Raw genomic sequence first — 20,659 nt, forward strand, 5'->3', positions numbered from 1 at the left:
CCACACTTATGACCTTTAGTGTATTTGATATCACAATTGTAACAAAACCCTTTTTCTCTTTTTTCTTCAAATTGTTGTGGTGTAGATCTTGCAGGTTGTGGAAGGCTAGGAGAAAAAACACTTCCATAATTATAGTCATGAGTGGTGTGATTCCTTGCTTCCATAATTTCACTTTCAATTTTTCTTTCCAACTTGAATGCCTTCTCCAATGAATCAAGTTCCCAAAGACAAACCTTGTGTTGAATGTTATCCTTTAAAGTCCCTATGAAGACATCAACCATTTTCTTCTCTAGAATATCATTTACCCTTATATTCAATTTTTGAAAATTCTCAATGTGCTCTGCCATTGAACCCTTTTGTTTGAGATTTATCAATTGGCTAAAGAAGGTGTTTCTCTTTGTATCCTCATAATGTGCTATCATTTCCTCTGTGAAAATAGACCATGTGACAAGTGGTTTACGAGAACAAAGCCCTTTATACCATAAAAATTAATTTGATTATAAATAATTAGATGCAATAAGTACCTTTTGTAATAGTGATACACCATGTAGATCAAAATATTTCTCCATCTGTAGTATCCAATTTACTGGATCCTTGCCATCAAACTTCCTCATCTCTCTTTTACTTGATTCTAGGAGCTTGATCTTGAAACCTACTGTAACTCTGTACTTTTGGATCTTTAAGTTATGAAATTTCTGCCTGTAACAACCCTTTGAGTCCTCTTTATAACTCCTCCAATTTGATCGCAATTGGATTCCCGAAGTAAGATTTCTTCCTAATATCCCACAATGATCTAATTATAGACTAGTTCAGTAGCATGAACTTGTACAACGTACCACATGCCATTGTTTCAAACTTAGATTCTTAAACTTATACCCAAAGAAGATACAATCTGTCCTCTTTCTGTAACTTCTTACAAAATTTCAATCTGATGCTAAGAGAGAAAGTTATGACGATTTTCCAAACATCACCTATTTAGGATGTATTTCGGGAGTCTACAAAAACCCTAACTTCCTCAGGTCATATATTCGAAAATATAGCGATCCAAGATGTGAAATTCGGACTCGAGGTGCAGCGCGATTTCATATCAAATGGGTTTTTTTCAACTTCTGAAACATCGCAGAAAAAAAGCTATAGTGCAAATGCCACGATGACCTATTTGGAGTAGTGAAACCCTAGAATCCAAAGCTCTGATACCAAATGTTATGAAACCAACTCACAAACAGATATGAAAAATAGATCAACGCATTATAAATAAGCCTCTTCTAGGGGGCAACCTCCTTTACATTACACAAATAAACAATTCTTGGATGATACAAATGACAAGACCTCCTTTCTATATATAGGAGTCTAAGGGGTCACTATATAATCAAAGCCGACATAATAATAATAATGTAAGGGTACAATAATAACAATATGGGGACTACATGGGCACAACAATATAATAAGGGGATTGTACTAATAACAATAAGGGGTTACACTAGTAGTATAGGGACCTCAACAAGCATTTTATTATCATATTGGATTTTAGATTAATGCAATAAAGATAGTGGGGTTTTGAGCTATGACTTTCACAGTATACTTTATGTTATGTGCCATTGATTTGTCTTCCTCTTGCTATTTTGTTTTACTCGATCTTTATGTGCTTTTGTTGTAAAGAGTAGAAGTATATTTTTGTCTCTTGTTTTAGTAGATTACATGAGCTTGTGAATCTACAGTATTATCTACATGGTATCAGAGCTGAGAACAATATACTAGAGGAGATATCGAAGTTTTGAGCTTTGCGCTGCGAGTTTGCAGAGAAGATCTTAAATTTTTTATGCAAAATTTTCAGAAACAAATAGAATGTTTGGATCCTTTGTGAAAAAATACCCAAATTAAGAAAAAAAATCATCTAAATCAAAATTTGGGTGAGGGAGATATCACTGATTTAAAATCAGATCTTTTTCCATAAAATTTCGTAACAGTGGGATAGATGAAATAGATTCGTGTGCTAGCCAAGAACTTGTATGCACTTGAGGTACGAGATACATGTAAAGCCTTGAGGAGCAAGGGAAATGTCAGAGACTTGGTGGTTGAGAGGGAGAGTAAATTACCTCTCAACATGTAGCCCCAAAAGAAGTAGTCCTAGAAGCATCTTGAGGAAGTTGTGAAGCAACCAGAACTAGAGAAGCTGAGAGGAGATGAAGTGGAGGCATCTAGTCATGTAGAGGCTCTAGTAGGGGGAATTTCAAGCCAAGTGGGCGATGGGATCACATGCAGCCATACATCCAGGTGTGAGGTGGGGCGATTTGAAGTGATAGTTCCAAGTGGGATGAAATTGGGTAGGGTCCATCGAGTGGTTTTATCTCATGGATCATACCTGACTACGGGAGCCCAAAGTACTTAGTACTGGGAGGAATCAATGGCATTAATGCAGTTAGACATCAAAGTGACAAAGGCTAGAGCAGTTAAATATTGAAGAATGTATAGAGCGTTGACAACAGTGCAAAAAGGTAGACTCAATAGAAGTGCATAGTTTTCAGTTGACAAAGGAAATACTAGTCAAAGACTTTGATGATAGAGGCATCATTTTGATTCAAGTTGGATTTTTTTTTATTTCTAGAATTGTTGGAGAAGCAACACTAAAGAGAAGTGTTGCATGTAGAACATTCCAAGGGTTCAGGATCAAGATAGAGTTGAATCTAGGTTGCAGGAACAATGTACTATTTGTTTTATATTTTTTTGAGTTGCAATAATAGTGCATGCCTTGAGGAACTGAGGAATTTCCCTTTAAATACATGCTAATTCTTTGAGGAATTGTGCAAAGAATTAGAGGCTTGGAGGCTTCGAAATTAGGCTAAGTATTGGCAACAGGAAGTCAAGAAGCGGAGGATAGGAAATACTTGTGTAGACTAAGCTCAATGTTGAGCAAAGCATATTGTATTCATCTGAATTCTTTAACCAAGGGCATAAGAAAATAGGAGGCTTGGAGAGCATAATAGCAACATGGATTTGGCTTGAGCTTGTTTGTGAGTTAGACATTGATTTTACTGAGTGCTATGATTATTCTTGTGAGGACATACATTGTATTATCATCTTGGATTTATGATTAAGGCAATACAGATAGTGGGGTTTTGAGGTGTGGCTTTCCCCAGATACTTATTGTGTTATGTGCCATTAATTTGTCTTCCTCTTGCTATTTTTGTTTTGTGCGATCTTTATGTGCTTTTGATGTAAAGAGTAGAAGTAGATTCTTGTGCCTTGTTTTAGTAGATGATTTATATTAATAAATATATTATCTCATGTGTGATGATTTAAATGTAATATATGGAGGTTTAGTATTAACATACAATCATATTAAAAAAAAATGTTATGTATATTAAACTATAAAGTAATATATTAAGAAATATATTATTATGGCTTTAAATCAATTTAATCGTGCTTCAACTCCAACATGTGTTATAAATTATATATTATAATAAGCATTATGTATGTTAAATTAACTTTTGACATACTTACATAACATGTACACATTTCCTCCATATTGGGCTATAAAGTGTCTGCCAGTGCAGAAAAATGTTGATGGGAAGAAATATTTGGCTCTTCAAATCCACTTCATTTAAAATAATTATTCTTCATAAGATGTGGGGTTCACTAATTTTCATCACTATTATTTACAGAAAATTGTAATCGTCATTAATAGTCATAATAAAAATTATTACTGACTCACCTTAATCATCCCCACATTAGTAACATTCACAACCATCCTATTGGACGACACCACTCACACAAACTTCAACATTTTCCAACATAACTAAAAAACATGCACACAATTTAAATAAAACATATTATTATATGCACATCCAATCCATAATGAAAAAAAGATAAGTAATTACATAATGAGAAACATTCCAAGACAACACATGATACATGCACACAAAATGATTTGAGCACTTATCTGTTAAAGTTTTCCAGTTGGTTGTGACAGTCGAGCATTTTTCCCAACCAATGATTATGTTACTCATATTCTCTCGGTGGTCTGTAAACCCCAAGTTAGGGCGATGACTCTACTCAATGTCAACTTCTCAATCTAGTTACATGCGTATAGCAAAAGGTGACACTGTCAAGGTACCGCACCCAACAACCTCCAACCAACAGGTTCACATTCCCCATCTTCCCTTGTCTTGGTTGGGCAAGGATGTTCCAGACTCCCATGGCTCCAAGAGTGCTGCTATCCTCACGATTCTTCCTCATACTCTTCTAAGCCCTCACACAATCAGGGTACCAAACTCACAACCTCCAACCAATAGGTTCACAATCCACATGAATCCCTTAGTCGAGTAGGGATGTTCCAGGCCGATCCAACTCCCGGAATTCATTTCCCTCACAAGTGTTCTAGGTACCCTTATAGGCTAGGGACTCCTATCCCTTTTCTTGATTCACCTTCACTGAATAGGGGTATCGCTTTTTTATACTTTATGTCGTATTTTTATTTTTATTATAATATTATGATATAATTTTATATCAACATACATTATTTTGTCTTTCACTCTCACCTCACCATACTCTTTTGTCCCTTGTTCAACAAAAAAATAATAAGTCAACTAACTACCATCTTAAGTAGGCTCACCTTCCTAATCATAATATATACTCACTAGTTGGATTTTCCTAGGCACTATGGCCCTACTCCCAAAAGTAGGATAGCACACTAGCCTAATACATTATACATGCATAAAAAGGTATGCACGCCTCCATGGAACTCAGCTCACTAGCCTAATATTTTGTTCCTCTGACCCATTACATAGGAATATTGACCTTACTCATATCAATACACATAGATCGTAGATCGCCATCCTATGTAACATATGTATATATACATTTACAATTAAGGGATCAAGGTAGGGTCATTACATTCCTCTCTCCCTTTTTATGAAATTTCCTCAATGCATCTAGATGAAAGCTTACTACAAATTACCAATAGATGCATGTACTATTGCTTTCCCTGGAACACCTCAATATCATTGTCCACTATGTTTCATGAACAGGACCTAAAAACCCTTTGCATGTTCCATATTCACAATTTTTCCAACTAACATGACCATCATAATACTTGTGGACCAAAGGAGTGAATAAATTACTACCCAAAACCTTTGAACTTAAGTATAATCTTATCAGTATCACAACTAATACAATAAAGTTGAAATTATCCCATTTTTGTTAAGTTATAAGTGTTCTAGAACCCAAAACTATAAATTGTGAGCCTCTTTGGAATTTTAATTGCTAGTTGAGTGACAAAGTCATTTGCATCCTACTTGACTATTTAAGTTTATGTTGCTAATAACACATCATCTCCCTAGAATATCTGCTAAAAACATGATTCATTTAGATCTTCCACTACCATTCAATAATTTGAATCCCACCTTTAGTTGTCTCATGAGATGTCCAAAGTGAATTTGAGTCATCAATTCCAATTAATATCGATCATGAGATATTTTGGGTGCAATGCCCAAGTATTGACTAAAAAAAATTATATTTCAAACCTAATTTCCACCATTGATCTAAAATTTAGAACATGGTCAAGCACTATATCCAGTTTCCCTATGTTCAACAAACTTCATGACTTATCAATCCTCAATCAAACTACAACTAGGTGTTTTGTTTACTTTATATTTCATATTTTTATTTTTGTTTTTGCACCTTTTTCATGTCTGTCGACCTACAATCCACTGCATATATGTCTGATGGTAGAAGATAAGTTGTAACATTTAGGGTGTAAATTTTAGAAGTTATTACTCCATTTTTTCAACCCTCTTTGTGTTGTAATGAATTATATAGGCAACAAACTAAGTTATTCATACTATAGCATCAAGTTCTATGGGCATTAAGTTGATAGAATCCCATGCTTCCTTGCCACAACTATGCACTGTATACATGATTGTCAATGTATTCCATGATATTTATTCTAAGAAAGAGAAACACAAGAATATTCATGTTGTAATTTACAATATAGAAAAACCTTAATGCACATGACTAATCATAACTAGAGGCTATTGTTTGAGAAGTAACAGTCATTGTTACAATTTAGTACCTATGTAGTAATTGGTACATCTGATAGTTCATCTTAGTACCTATGTAGTAATTGGTACATCTGATAGTTCATCTGATTTTCAACATATCCTCTATCTAGATCATAAGAAAATGTAAAATTTCAATCCCTTCCCATTGTCCATAACATAAAAAATTCACAAAATCAAGTTTTATTATTATTATGTAGTAATGTAATAGGATTTTTTTGAGAATATGCACATATTAGTGCATTTGAGTGCTTGCCATCTAGTGGCAGATTGAAGAAAATAAGTTATCTAGTACACTTTTATCCCTTTCCCATGAATTTTCCTTTGCATAAGTGCCAACAAAGTAAAATATTGTGTAAGTATAAACAACTATTATACATCCATTCTATTTATGAGATGGAGCATTCAAAACATAGGCACACACCTATTTCATGTTTTTTCTTTCTTTAATGCTTCAGTCCCTTTGTACATATTCCTCCACTATTACGTTATAAATATTCGTAAGGGAGATAATCAAATGCGATCCTTGGTTGATACTTTATACTTATTGACTAAATCCTCTTAACATAAGGCTTATAATTATTGCATTATTGTTCGTCACTGTTCATCCTCATAACACATGTTTTTATGAACGCCGTGTCTATCCATAAAATGGATAGTGTAAATTTTTTTTGGTACCTGACATTACACTTTTTAAATTGAATTGCTCCCATGGTTTCTGCTTCCGTCAAATATATTGTTTGTTCCATACTTCAAGTAATATCTTTTATTCCTTATAAAATGATAATGAGGCTATGTAGACATGAAAAAAAAGAAGTCAAAGTGAATACTTAACCGTGCAGGCATATGTCCAAATCACATGTGCCATCCAAATGGTAGAAATGACTGTCGAATATCTAATTTTCATGACCGGGCAATCCACTGGACAAAATATTGCATTCGATTACAAAATAGTATCAGGCTTCAACAGAAAAATGAAGCTTCTTATTTTACTCACTCCGTTAATAAATGGTACTCATGGGTCTTATAAGGTTAATGTAAGATACAGCATGGCCATTAGAAGTTTCTGAACGGAAAGAGAATTATTTCAATGCCAACTACTACAAAATTGAATAAGTACACTCCATAAATTGAAGTCAAGCATCACTCCAAATAAGAAAAAAAAATATTTTCCCGCTCTGTTACCAGAAACAAAACGATGGCCAGCGTTCCTGGCAAAAACGTGTTTAGAAGCGTTATGGCATAGGATACATCGTTTTATACACCCATTCTCATTCTCATTGGCCTGAAACTCGTTTCTTGCGAAACGGGTCATTTCTTACAGCCAACATGAAAACCATTTCTCCTCAGTTCTCAATTTTTTTTCACAACTGGTATTAATTCCCTTAGTTGTGCAAGAAAATCAATTTTATTTTTTTAACACATTGGATGCTCAAGTTAATTTGCTTTTTTAGCTGTACAACTACCTATGCAAAATAAACTATGGTTGTGACTGCCTGAAAGGAAAGGTTTTCAAGGATTGAAGCTGTAGAGGAGAGCATTTTATCATTCACGAAACACAGCCAAGGCACAGATCCGAGCCAATCTAAGAAGCTTCACGTCGCCAGGGAGTTACACTCAGTGCCATTATTGATTGTTTCTTGTGAACATAGATATCAGGTACACCATACAACCAATCTGTGCAGTTTTCCTATTGTTCTGTCCCCATTTCCCGATTTATGAGTTTGGGAATTTTGATATGGGAAGGAAATTTTGAAATGAAACAAATATTTTTTCATGATTTGTACAAAATGATGCAATTATAGGAAGATTTTTAATCATCTATCAGCAATTTTTAGTCGAGGGACAAGAACGAACAATTTCTATAGGTTGTTTTCGGTTAGAAAACTATGAATAAACGACTCATTGTGATGACTGAAATATTAGTGGCTTTCCATTTCAACCTAAGATGATAACATTATAAATATGTGTCTCTGAAGTTCATTAATTTTCGTCCCTTGTTCCATGTATTTTGAATATACTTAATAGTTTTCTTGATTCCACTTCATAATATTTGATATAAAACTTCAAATTTGCTAGATTAGGGTCTGACGTAATATTTCCTTTATAACACAGTATTTGTCTTGCGGAAGAAATAATGGTCTACTTGTTACCCATTATTAGGTAGCATTTACAAACTTAGGGTCACTCTCCAAATGATTCTCTTTCAAGCCTTCTCAAATACCAACAATGCCAATGGTTATAGATAATTGTTAGCCATAGGTGCGTAAGGAGGTATCAATCGTGGATTACAATGGTTTATTAAGTATTTTAATTTAATCTTTATGATTTTGCTCATATAGCAATGGGAAAAAAAAGTTTGTTTAATTTTTTTCCAAGGATAAATCTCAAAATATCTTAGTCCCTCGTTTGCAATTTGATTCTCCATGTTGTGTAAATTCCCTTAGATCAAGCCACAAGTGGTTCTATGTTATGCAAATGTGTACTTTCTTTTTCATAAAAAATAAATTTATTTCTCTACTGTTCTTCTAGGAAACTATACAGAATGGAAAATTCCTAGTAACAAAAAAATTACTGCAACTATATATACGCTGGAGGAATGTAGAGAATTGTTGTCTTGTATTACAGGATTTCTCTCTCGAAGTGAGAATCTATTTTTTATGTCAGTATCCTTCCAAGGATCGATCTACAAATGTCTTTATCCCCCGTTTGCAATATGACTCTCTATATTATGTAAATTCCCTTAGATCAAGCAAAAAGTGGGTCTATTTTATGTAGGAGTGTATGTAGGTTTTCATTTAAAAATAAATATATTTCTATGTTGTTCTTATAAGAAACTCTATATAATGGAAACTTCCTAGTAATTGAAATTATTAAAATTATACTCTAGATTTATATGCATAAATTGATGGTATACTTTAGTATTGCTCTGTGACTCTTGTATTAGAACACTTACTAAGCTACCTAACGTAGTTTCGATTGATTGCTTTTATGGTACATTATGAGAAATATTCTCTAACAAGCAGTCTTTTATTAATTGTTTAGAATTATTCAATATTTTAATTTTTTTCATAATGTTGGGCTTGTAATTCTCTACCAATTATTGGCATGATGCATTTTTCTTTCATGTAAGCATGTTGATTACTATTTTTTCACTAAATTATGAGTAGAATCTCACCAATTAGTTGTCATGTTACGTCCTTATAATACTAGTTTATCCCCCTTAATGTTATGTTGTACCCATGTATCTCCCATATTGTTGTTGTGGTGCCCCATAGAATACCACTATTGTTATTTTTGTTCCCTTATATTATTATTGTTCTGTAGGCTCTAATTATATTGTCACCCCTTAGACTCTTATATATACAAAGGAGGTCTCATCATTTGTATCATCCAATGTAATCTACATGAGGTTTCCCCTCGAAGAGGATAATTTTTAAGTCGTTGATCTATCTATTTGTGAGTTTCTTCCATAATGTTTGGTATGAGAGCTTTGGATTCTAGGGTTTCACTGCTTCAAACAAGTCATGGTGGAATTTTCGTTATAAATTGTTTTCTAGGAAGCTTCAAAAGCTAAAATTGCAACCACGTGGAGCTGAAACCTTGATAAAATTTATGAATTTCAGATCTTGTCTTCCTATATTTTCGAAGATATGATCTAAGGAAATTAAGGTTTTTGGAGGCTTAAGAATTCCATCTCAAAGGGGTGACCTAGGAAAAATCATCATAGCTTTCTCTCTGAGCATCCAATTTGAATTTCATAAAAAGTGACAAAAATAGGATAGAACATAGTGTTTTGGGTATCATTTTTAGGGCCAAAGTTTGAAAGAGTGACACAAGGCACTAGTTACAAGTTTTCTCTACTGAACTAGTCTATAATTATGTCATCGTGAGATATTGGGCATAACTCTTTCTTGAATAATCCAATATTGGTCTGACGTGTTCGGTTGGAAAGAAGACTCAAATAGCTACTATAAAACATAGTTTTACAACTTGGAGATTCGTAATTACAGTGATGCAACATCTACAATATCGAGCTCCTAAAAAGCAACAAAAGGGTGTGTATTTTTTAAATATTTTTGCATGATTTTTGTTTGAAAAATCAGTTTGAAATGATTCAAGGGGCATATTGAATCATAGATATCATTATTTAATTCCAAAATTCCTTGAAATAAAAAAATGGGCACACCTAGTAAGAAACCAAAAAGCTCTTCTATGACACATGAAGAAGAGGAAGAAGTGCAACATTATATATCAAATTTACAAGACCAAGTGCAACAAATTTCGCTCTCGTAAAAACTAATAGAAAATGAATTGGAAGCCATGATGAATGTTAGGATATATGGTATAAAAAGGGACTTCAAATTTTTCAATGATGGTTTAAAAGTAGACATGGAAGCAATGGTTCATGTCAAGATAGAGGGGTTCAAGGAAGGTTTGACAAAGTTGCTTCAAGAAAGGCTTCTAAGTGGTGACAAGGAAATCCATGAAAATCATAATGAAGACAAAAGGAATATCCATTAAGATTTTAGAGAATCCAATGTGGGGTTTAAGAACCACCACATTCCAAATATAGATATGAGGAAGTTTGATGGCAAGGATCTGATAACTTGGATACTATAGATGGAGCAATATTTTGATATACAAGACGTGAAACCATCACAAAAGGTACCTATTGCATATTTATATTTAAAACCGAATCAGTTTGTATGGTATAGATGGCTTTTGTATCGTAAACCACTTGTCACCTGATCAACTTTTATAGAGGAAATGATAGCACATTATGAAGACACAAAGAGCAACACCTTCTTTAGCCAATTGTTAAATCTCAAACAAAAGGGATCAATGGCAGAGCACATTGAAGAATTCCAAAAATTGAATATTAGGGTAACTGATATTCCAGAGAAGCATATGATTGATGTCTTCATAGGGATTTTAAAAGATAACATCCAACAGGAGGTCCACCTTTGGGAACCTAGTTCATTGGAAAAGGCATTCAGGATGGCAAGAAAAGTTGAAAGAAAAATTATGGAAACAAGGAAATCTACCACTCACAACTATAAAGATGGAAGTGTTGTTGCTCCCAGTCTTCCACAACCTACAAGGTTGACACTAGAAGAATTGGAGGAAGAAAGAGCAAAAGGGCCTTGTTACAGTTGTGATAGAATACCCTAAAGGCCATGAGTGTGCTGACAAGAAATTATTCTACATATATTGCGAAGAGGAGGAAGAAAAGGAACAAGAAACATCAAAAGAGGAGGTTATACACTCGGAACCAACCCCAAAGAAATTAGAAATGAATCCGACCATAACTTGTAATGCATTTGAAGGAATTACCATGCCTCAAACTCTCAAAATAGAAGGATATATGAAGAAGAAAAGGGTAATAGTGTTGATTGATTCAGGTACTACCCATAATTTTATTGATTTTAAGATAACCACATAGTTGAATTTCTTCATATATCTAGCACCAAAGTTTCAAGTGATGGTTGCAAAATGACGAACTATAAATTGCTCTATAAAGTGCCATAATATAAAGCTAACCATGGGGGAATATTTATTGAATATTCCAATGCTTTCCATTCTAATGGGTGGTGCTAATGTTTTACTAGGAGTCCAATGGGTGAAATATTTGGGGATAATAGCTTTCAATTTTCAAGAACTTTTCTTGAATTTTATTTGGGGAGGCAAGGAAGTTTAATTAAGGGGTATCGTCAGGAAAGCAAGAAAGATAATCGACTCTAATGGCATGAAAATGCCTCTGAAGAAAGAACAACTGGGCGTAATTTCACAAGTACTCTCAATAGAGGTTTAAAGATCAAAGTCATCTATTTCTCTAGATCTATAAAAAGTATTGGACAATCATTCCAACATGTTTGAGACTCCCAAAGGCCTCCCACCAATTTGTGAGCATGATCATGTGATTCGCTTAATTCCAGGAAGTGATCCTCCACACATTAGCCCTTATAGATATCCTTATGCCCAGAAAAGTGAAATTGAGTGCATGGTTGCAAAAATGTTAGAGGATAGTATAATTCAACCTAGGCGTAGTTGTTTTTCTACTCCAGTAGTACTGGTGCACAAGAAGGATGGATGATGGCATATGTATCTAGATTATAGGGACCTCAACAAACTCACTATTAAACATAAATTTCCCATTCCTATCATTGGTGAAATGTTCAGGATATCATCAAATTAGAATGAAGAATGAAGAAGTTTTGAAAAAAACATTTAGAACTCAAGATGACCATTATGAAGTTTTGGTCATGCCTTTTGGCCTTACTAATGCACCTTCCATATTTCAAGGTTTGATGAATTCCATTTTCAAACCCTTCCATAGAAAATTTGTGTTAGTATTTTTTAATGATATACTAATCTACAAGAAGTCTTGGAAGGATCGTGTTCAACATGTTCATAGAGTGGTCAAACTATTCGAGGAGAAACAATTATATGAAAAAACCTCCAAATGTTTCTTTATAGTACAAGAGGTGGAATATTTCAGTTAGATTGTATCTCATGAGTTTGTTAAATTGGACCCTAAAATAATTATAGCCATTGAGGAATGTAAAATCCCCACAACCATAAAGAATATTCAAGGATTTCTCAAGTTGACAGGGTATTTTCACAAGTTTGTTAAGAATTATAGGATAATATTGGCACCTATAACATAATTACTCAAGAAAGATGCATTTTCTTAGACTCCAGAAGAAATGAAGGCCTTTGAACATCTTAAAGAGGCAATGTGCCAAGCACTGGTCTTAGTTATGCCAAACTTCACAAAAACTTTTAATGTGGAATGTGATGCTTCAGGAAATGGAATTCATGTTGTTTTAATGCAAGAAGGAAGACCCATTTATTTTGAAAGTCGTCCAATCAAAGGAAAGTATTTACACAAATTTACTTATGAGAAAGAAATGTTGGCAATACTACATGCACTAGAGAAATGGAGACCTTCTCTAATGGGAAGACACTTCAAGGTAAACACAAATCAAGATAGTCTTAAATACTTTTTGGAACAAAGGTTATGATCTTTAGAAGAGCAACAAAAATGGGTGACAAATATGTCTATTTATCACTTTGAAATCATATACAAAAAAAGAAAGAAAAATGTTCTTCTAGATACACTCTCAAGAAAGGATGAGGATGTCGGGTTATCACTTTGAAATCATATACAAAAAAGGAAAGAAAAATGTTTTTCTAGATACACTCTCAAGAAAGGATGAGGATGTGAATGCATTGGTTTGTGCCATTTCTATTATCCAACCTGAGTGGATAACCGAAGCAAGGGATGGATCGAAGAATGATGAAGAGGTGTGGTCACTCATTCAAAAGTTGCAGAAAGATCCGTGTACATTGGATACATTTAGCTAGAAAAATGATTCATTATGGTACAAAGATTGTTCATATATTTGCAAGAATTCCCAACTCAAACAAAACATTCTTTTGGAATTGCACACCTCTTCCTCAGGAGGGCACTCATGATTTTTAAAAACTTACAATAGGGTCAAGAAGGAAGTTTTTTGCGATGGCCTTAAATCTGATATTCAAAAATTGGTGCCAGAATGTTTGGTTGGAAAACAAAATAAAGATTGACATAGTTAAGACCCTGGGTCTACTACAAGTTTTAGCCATTCTAAGTGAGTGTTGGGATGAGGTATCAATGTATTTTATCACAGTCTTACCCATATATAAAGGAAGGAGTGTCATCATGGTGGTAGCTGATAGACTTACCAAGTATGCACACTTTTGTGCATTATCTAATGCTTTTAAAGTCAACACAGCTGCAACTACATTTATGAAAGCAAATCAAAAGCTTAATGGAAATACAAATATTATAGTAAGTGATAGAGATTCCATTTTCACTGGAAATTCTTTCACAAAATTATTTTCTTGTCTTCGTACTCAATTAGCTCATAGCTCATCTTATCATCCACAATCTGATGGGAGAACTAACATAGTGAACAAATGTTTCGAAGGATATCTTTGTTGCTTTGTATCTGACAAACAAACACAATGGGTCAAGTGGTTACCTCTAGTTGAATAGTGGTATAACACTTCCTTCCATAGTGCAGCAAAATTAACCCCATTTGTAGAACCTTATGGATATCATCCACCATCCATCACATCAAATTTAAGAGAAAATTTTAAGATTCAACCAGTGGAAGATCACATCAAGCATCAACAACAAGTTCTCCAACTCTTAAAGGATAACCCACTCTGGTGGAGAATCAAATGAAGTAATAGGTAGATCAACATCATGGTGATTGAAGTTTTGATGTAGGTGACTGGGTATCTTTACAGCTACAACCATACAAAAAATGTCTCTCAAGCAAGCTAAGAAGGATAATAAATTATCACCCATGTACTACAGTCCTTACAACGTGTCGTAAAATATTAGTACTATGGCATACAAATTGGAGCTGTTTTCATCTTCCCGAGTACACAAAATTTTCTATTTTTCATGCTTAAATAAGGTTATATATTATAGGCTTCAAGTTCAAATAGTGTTGTCGGAACTCAACGAAGAAGAAAAAATTATATTTGAGCCTAAATCCACCACGGAAACAATAACCTGACAACTACGGAATCAATCAATTCCAGAGTATCTCATTAAGTGGAAGAACTTACCCTCTAAAGATTCCACATGGAAGGATGAGAATTTTAGACAGAAACATCTAGAACTAATCAAGCGTTAAGGACACCACTTTTTTGAAGGAGTGTAGCATGTTAGGTCTCTATAATACTAGTGTACCCCCCTTATTGTTATTGTTGTGCCCTTACATTATTATTGTTATGTAGGCCCTGATTATATTGTGACCCCTTAGACTCTTATATATACAAAATATGTCTTGTAATTTGTCATTTGTCATTTTTTTTAGATGTCTAAAACCTCATAATTAAAAGGGCTTGCAGGCAAGGGAAAAGTTTTGAACCTACAAATGTGCAAATTTTCGATAACCAAACTAAGTTACTTACACCATGATCCCTAAGCCACAATAATTAAAGCAAAAAATATTACATTAATGAACTTTAAGTGTTTTGAATATAATTCTTCATTAAATACAATATTATCCCTCATGAGTATATTTATGATTGCTTTAAGACTGTAGTCCCTCACGCAGTGCATCAAACTATGCATGTGAATAAATTTATCTCTTCAAGTTTTTAGTTAATTATACTTTTATAGTGCAGGAGAAAATGTAACAACTAGTTCAAAGGTTTTTCTTTTTCGTTACTATAAAACATAAAAATCAAGGAATGTAGGAAGAGTTTGATGTCATTTACTTGGAATAGGGAAAAAATAACAAACAACTTTATGTTGGAGTGTGCTTAAAACATAAATGATTCCATACTTAAGCAATTTAATTAACTTGAAAAGTATAGATATATTGTTGGAGGTTTAATTAAAACCGACAATAATCCTAGTGGATTGACAGTTGGTGGTCTACACTCTTATTCTCAACATCAATTTTTTTTTTGCCACCTTGGAAACTAATGGGAAGTAAAACGAGGGGAAACCTTGATACATCTATTGCACGATTTTTTTTTGCAAGTGAAATAGTTTTCAATGTTTGTAGGTCTCCTTATTATAATGAAATGGTATGGGATCTAGTTAACAATGATCCTAAAGGTTATAAGCCTCTTAGTTATGAAAATATGAGAACACAAATTATCTCAAGAGATGGCTCAGTTTGAAGCTAGACTTCATGATATTCAAGATATTTGGAAGGAATTTGGGGCCTCCATTGTCTCATATGGTTGGATAGATGTCAACAATCATCCCCTTATCAATATTTTCATTTCTATCCCAAAAGGAATTATGTTCTTAAAATGCCATGATACCATAAGAAACAGAAAACAGGTTCCATATCTAATGGGTCTCCTCAAAGAAGTAATAAAGGAGGTGGGAAGAGAAAATGTGGTCCAAATTATTACATATAGTGCCTGAAACAATGTCCTTGTTGGTGGGTTCATTGAGGATGAATATCCAACAATTTTTTAGACTCCTTATTTTGTGCACTACATGACTTTTCTCCTGAAAGATAAAAGTAACGTTGCATGGGTTGATAAGACTGGAACTAAAGTAGAGATGCTATAAAACTTGATCGTTAATCATGCAAAAACATAAAAATTTATAGGAAATAGAAAGAAACTTCGATTTTTTCAATGTGTTGAGAATATATTTTCGTCTACATTCATTAGGCTTCAATGCCTTATTAAAATGCATCAATATTTGAGAGATATGGTGATATCAATGGATTGGAAAAGGTGGAAGTGTTCTCATATTGATGATGGCCCAAAAGTTGAGAACATTATTATTTGTCTTTCTTTAGAGGATTTTTGGAGGAGGGTGGAGGATATTGTCACCCTCATTACACTAATTGTTTCAACCCTTCACATATTTAATAGTCATTAACCATGCTTAGGGGATGTGTTTGAGAGAATGGATCAAATGTGAGAGAAGCTTCATGACATAATGGAAGATGAAAATTCTAGGATCGGCAAAGACACCAAATGAAGTTTCATAACTTAGTATGACAAGGTGGAAAATACTTCATAGCCCTCTTCATGAAATTTCATTCCTACTTAATCTTAAATGGTTTCATAAGAAACCATATTCAGATGTAGAGGTAATGCATAACTAGAATAGTTTTATAAGTACGTGTTACGATCATCAAGATCACAATCCTTTATGACTTGAGTTAGGAAAGTACTTAAGATTAGAAGACCATTTTAAAAATGAAGATTGTTCATAAAACAAACAACAACTAGGACCCATAGACATCCGGATGAAATATGGTATAAGGACCCCATGTCTTCATTTGTTGGATATCCATTTGATTTCACAGGTATGCTCAATAATAAATACCTTGTATTAATTTATTTTTTAAAGAATTAATTATAATGTTAATTTTGGATTATTTTCCTTTTAATAATTCAAATGACTATGGGTAACATAATGTTACTTTTATTTCCCAGGTGACTAGTTCATCTGCGTGTGAAAGAAACTGGAGTGAATATGATTTTATCCATTCAATGAAGAGGAATTGCCTTGAAAAAAAAAATGCACTAGATTTGGTGTTTGTAAACTCAAATCTATGCTTCTTATCTCACCAACAAGTAGAATACAAAATTGGACCCACGAGAATGTGGGATTATAGTGGTTCACAAGATGACAGAAATGTTGATATTCCACTTGATGTGCTACAAGACAATGTTGAAGAAATTCTTGATGATACCACAAAGTCTATTGACCAAAATGTTGCTTTTGGAATTGTCTCAAGATTAACAACCATTGTAGAAAATGAGCTTGAAATCTAAATTATTAGGTTTACTTGAATTTTGCATATGAATTATTAGAAGTGGCTTTAGATATACATATATATTCAAAAGTATACATTTAATTATTTATATTTCAATTCTCTTATTCTTATAAATGTTTTCTATTTTCTTAGAATTAATGAATGTCTAAATATTTGGATCTACAAAATTATCAATTATTTCCTAAAACTAAATCACAATTTATGAATGTTTCTTTACAATTTCACATGTGGAGACATTGGATTTTTATGATTAATTCTTTGTTTTATATTGTTCACCTTTAATCTTTTTTTTTTTAACTCTCCTTTTTTCTTGTATGTGAAACCTCCAAACTTCGCTTCGTGTAATTCTCTCATTTCTCATTTCACATTTAGGGTAACATAGTTTCTAAGTAGGTTATCAAGTATGAAGCCACTTCATTGAGAAGTGACTGAACTTGAACCTATTGGAATGTAGACTCTACATTTATTGATAACATTTTGATATATTTCCTAGTCTATCAATCATCCATTCAATTGTTAACCTTAATATTGTCAACCTTTAGACATTCAAGTCTTTTGAATTTACAAAATTAGCAACCTCATTGATAACATAGCAGTAAAGTAAAGTTAAAATCAATATGATGTTCATAGAGGATAGAGAATAGTTGAATTACTAATCTTTAGGGCATAGACAGGTAGGTTGTTAGAGGCTAGTGAAAAAATAATAGCTTACGATCAGGGTTGAAATTTGATGGGAAAAATGGTTGTCATGTGGAATTTTGGCCGTTAAATACATTTAAAGTTTTTGCATGAACATATCATATGATGTGTCTTGAATTTTTTAAAACGTATTTTTGACGGTCAATTATTTTTCCTAAAATGTTATTAGTAGCCTATGGAACTTGCACATATAACATAAACAAATTGAATTTGAAGACCTTGAAGTTAGAAACATGTTTATCACTGATAGTGGTTATGTAATTGCTAGCATCCTCGCACTATGGTTCTCTAAGATTAAAATATTACGGAGGATATTTGCGCGAAACTTCCCAAAGAAATCTAAGAGCAAGGACACACTTGGCCTGAAAATATTTGTCATAATTAAATAATAATCACACACATCATGGAATTGAGATTTGACGCCACCAATAGATGTAGGATAGGGTGACTTATAAAATAGAAAAAGCCTTTCGGTTTTGTTAATGAAGGATTTGGATTTTATATTTGTTTTCTATGTTTCTAAAAGAGGGATCTCTAACTCAATTTGATGGTAAATTTAACCTCAATAGAAAAAGGTTGTTTTACTAGGTCTTAGAGAAAACGAGGTGTTGAAAGATTTCACCCATTTGTTGATAAATAAAAACGTGTATAAAACCATGGTCAATGGAGAATAGGTGGATAGATAAAGCCATGGAGGAGTACAAGTGGAGATGAAAAAAGAAATTGTGGAAAAAGAAATTGACTTTGGTACACCTATCCCACTTTATTAATACCAATTGGATGATTCTCTAGATATAAGTTTTATTCCCTTACCCTCTTGAATACAATGAAGGGAAAATTATGGGTGGTCTATATCCAAAATATTTTGCTATAGAAATTTGCAGGCACGGTAACAAGTTATAGGTGAGTAATGAGAGTTTATTTTTTTCGTTTATACAATTTAGGAATACCACTTCCTCGTGATTTTGATTTCATTTACAAATGGATCTATTCAGGGAAAGTCGATATGTTATGCACTTGTTCCTTGTAATATTACTGTGTTGGTTCAGATTGTTGTATGGTCTTGCATTTGGATAATTTTATGAAGCTTTCACAAGTTTTGTTGAGTTTCAAGATATAAAAATCACATGTATGGGAAATATTGTTGCTTTTAGTACATTGATTTCAGGAGTCCAAATTTCGATAGTGGATCATTCCCTTTCTTCACCAATATTAAGATCTGAGAAATTGAACAAAATGAAAGGGTTAGAAGGACTGATAACTTGTTCCAAATAACTCCAAACATGTGATTTCATAATATTATTAAAGCAGACTCCTAGTTTTGATCATAGGTTATTAAAGTATCTCTCCGATGTTCATCAAGTGTATTCCATATTTCTCTAATGTCACCCTTTACAATATGCAAAAAAAGCGAGTGTGAAAAAAGTTCTGTTACTGGCCTTCGTTGTTTTGTTTGGCATGGTTTGGATTTTCTAAAGAGTATTTTGGTGTGAGGGGGAAGGATGAGTGGCAGCAATGGGATATTGGTGGAAAAACAGGTACAAATTCAGGTCAAGAATGGAAAAATGGGCATGGGGTTTGGGATAGAATTATTTATGGGTATAATGAGAGGAATGCAATAGTCTATAAGATGTTTTTTTCTAGGTTAGTCCTCTCTGTAGATAGAGACGATCCCTCTAGCCCAATGAGTGGGTCTAGCAACCAAAGTGACAATCTACAAGACACTTTCTTAGGTTACAAGTGAAAAGAGAGATGAAGAAGATGCCCTACCTTGTTTTGATGTCATCAAGTCATCCTTTGTTGAAGATCTCAAATCACTTGTGTTGTGGGATTGTTCCTACTTCTCACAATTTTTATGCACCTGCATAAGATATCAAGAAACAATAAGGCATGCAAATACAAACATCATATTCAAAGGAAACCTACTTAACTCATCAATGAATGTTAAGATAGATGATACATAAGCATACACATCAATGGAAAATGAACCAACAGTTGTATATTAATAGAAAATAAGGGCAAGCATGCAACCAAGCCTTAATGTTGATAGGCTCTCCATGAAATGAATATCTAGGTCCAAGCTAAGTTATCCAAGCACTCCTTCTCCAAGCCAAATGAGTAGCATATATGCATAATCTTAGCATAAGGGTGAAAATAGACATAGACCAACCATTTGAGAATGGGAGATGATGAAAATATAGGTAGGGAAATGGAGTTACAATCTCTCAAAAGATAGAAGTATGCCCTCATCTCATGGAGGTAGCTCATAGGGATAAGACCAAGAGGCCAAGTTGGGATAACTTGACCTCATCTACATTGAACAACCTCCAGATCACCGCTCTGGAAGATTCTATATCACGAAGCTTCTCATCCTCTTTGGGAAAATTTCCTTTTGGGGATCATCATGGGTATATAAGTAAATAGACTGATGCCATCCTAGGTTGAGTATAATACAACAGGAGACCATCGCTAGTTTTAGTCTCATAAGATAAATGATTCTCAAATTAGGGTTTTAGAGCTATTTCCTTTAGGATAAGCTCAAGGCATTTTCCAATTAATGTCTTAGGAAGGATCTAAGCA

The sequence above is a fragment of the Pinus tabuliformis genome, chromosome 4_2 (assembly GCF_031772625.1).
Source record: "Pinus tabuliformis cultivar Carrire ecotype Pingquan chromosome 4_2, CPIR1, whole genome shotgun sequence".
Lineage (NCBI taxonomy): Eukaryota > Viridiplantae > Streptophyta > Pinopsida > Pinales > Pinaceae > Pinus > Pinus tabuliformis.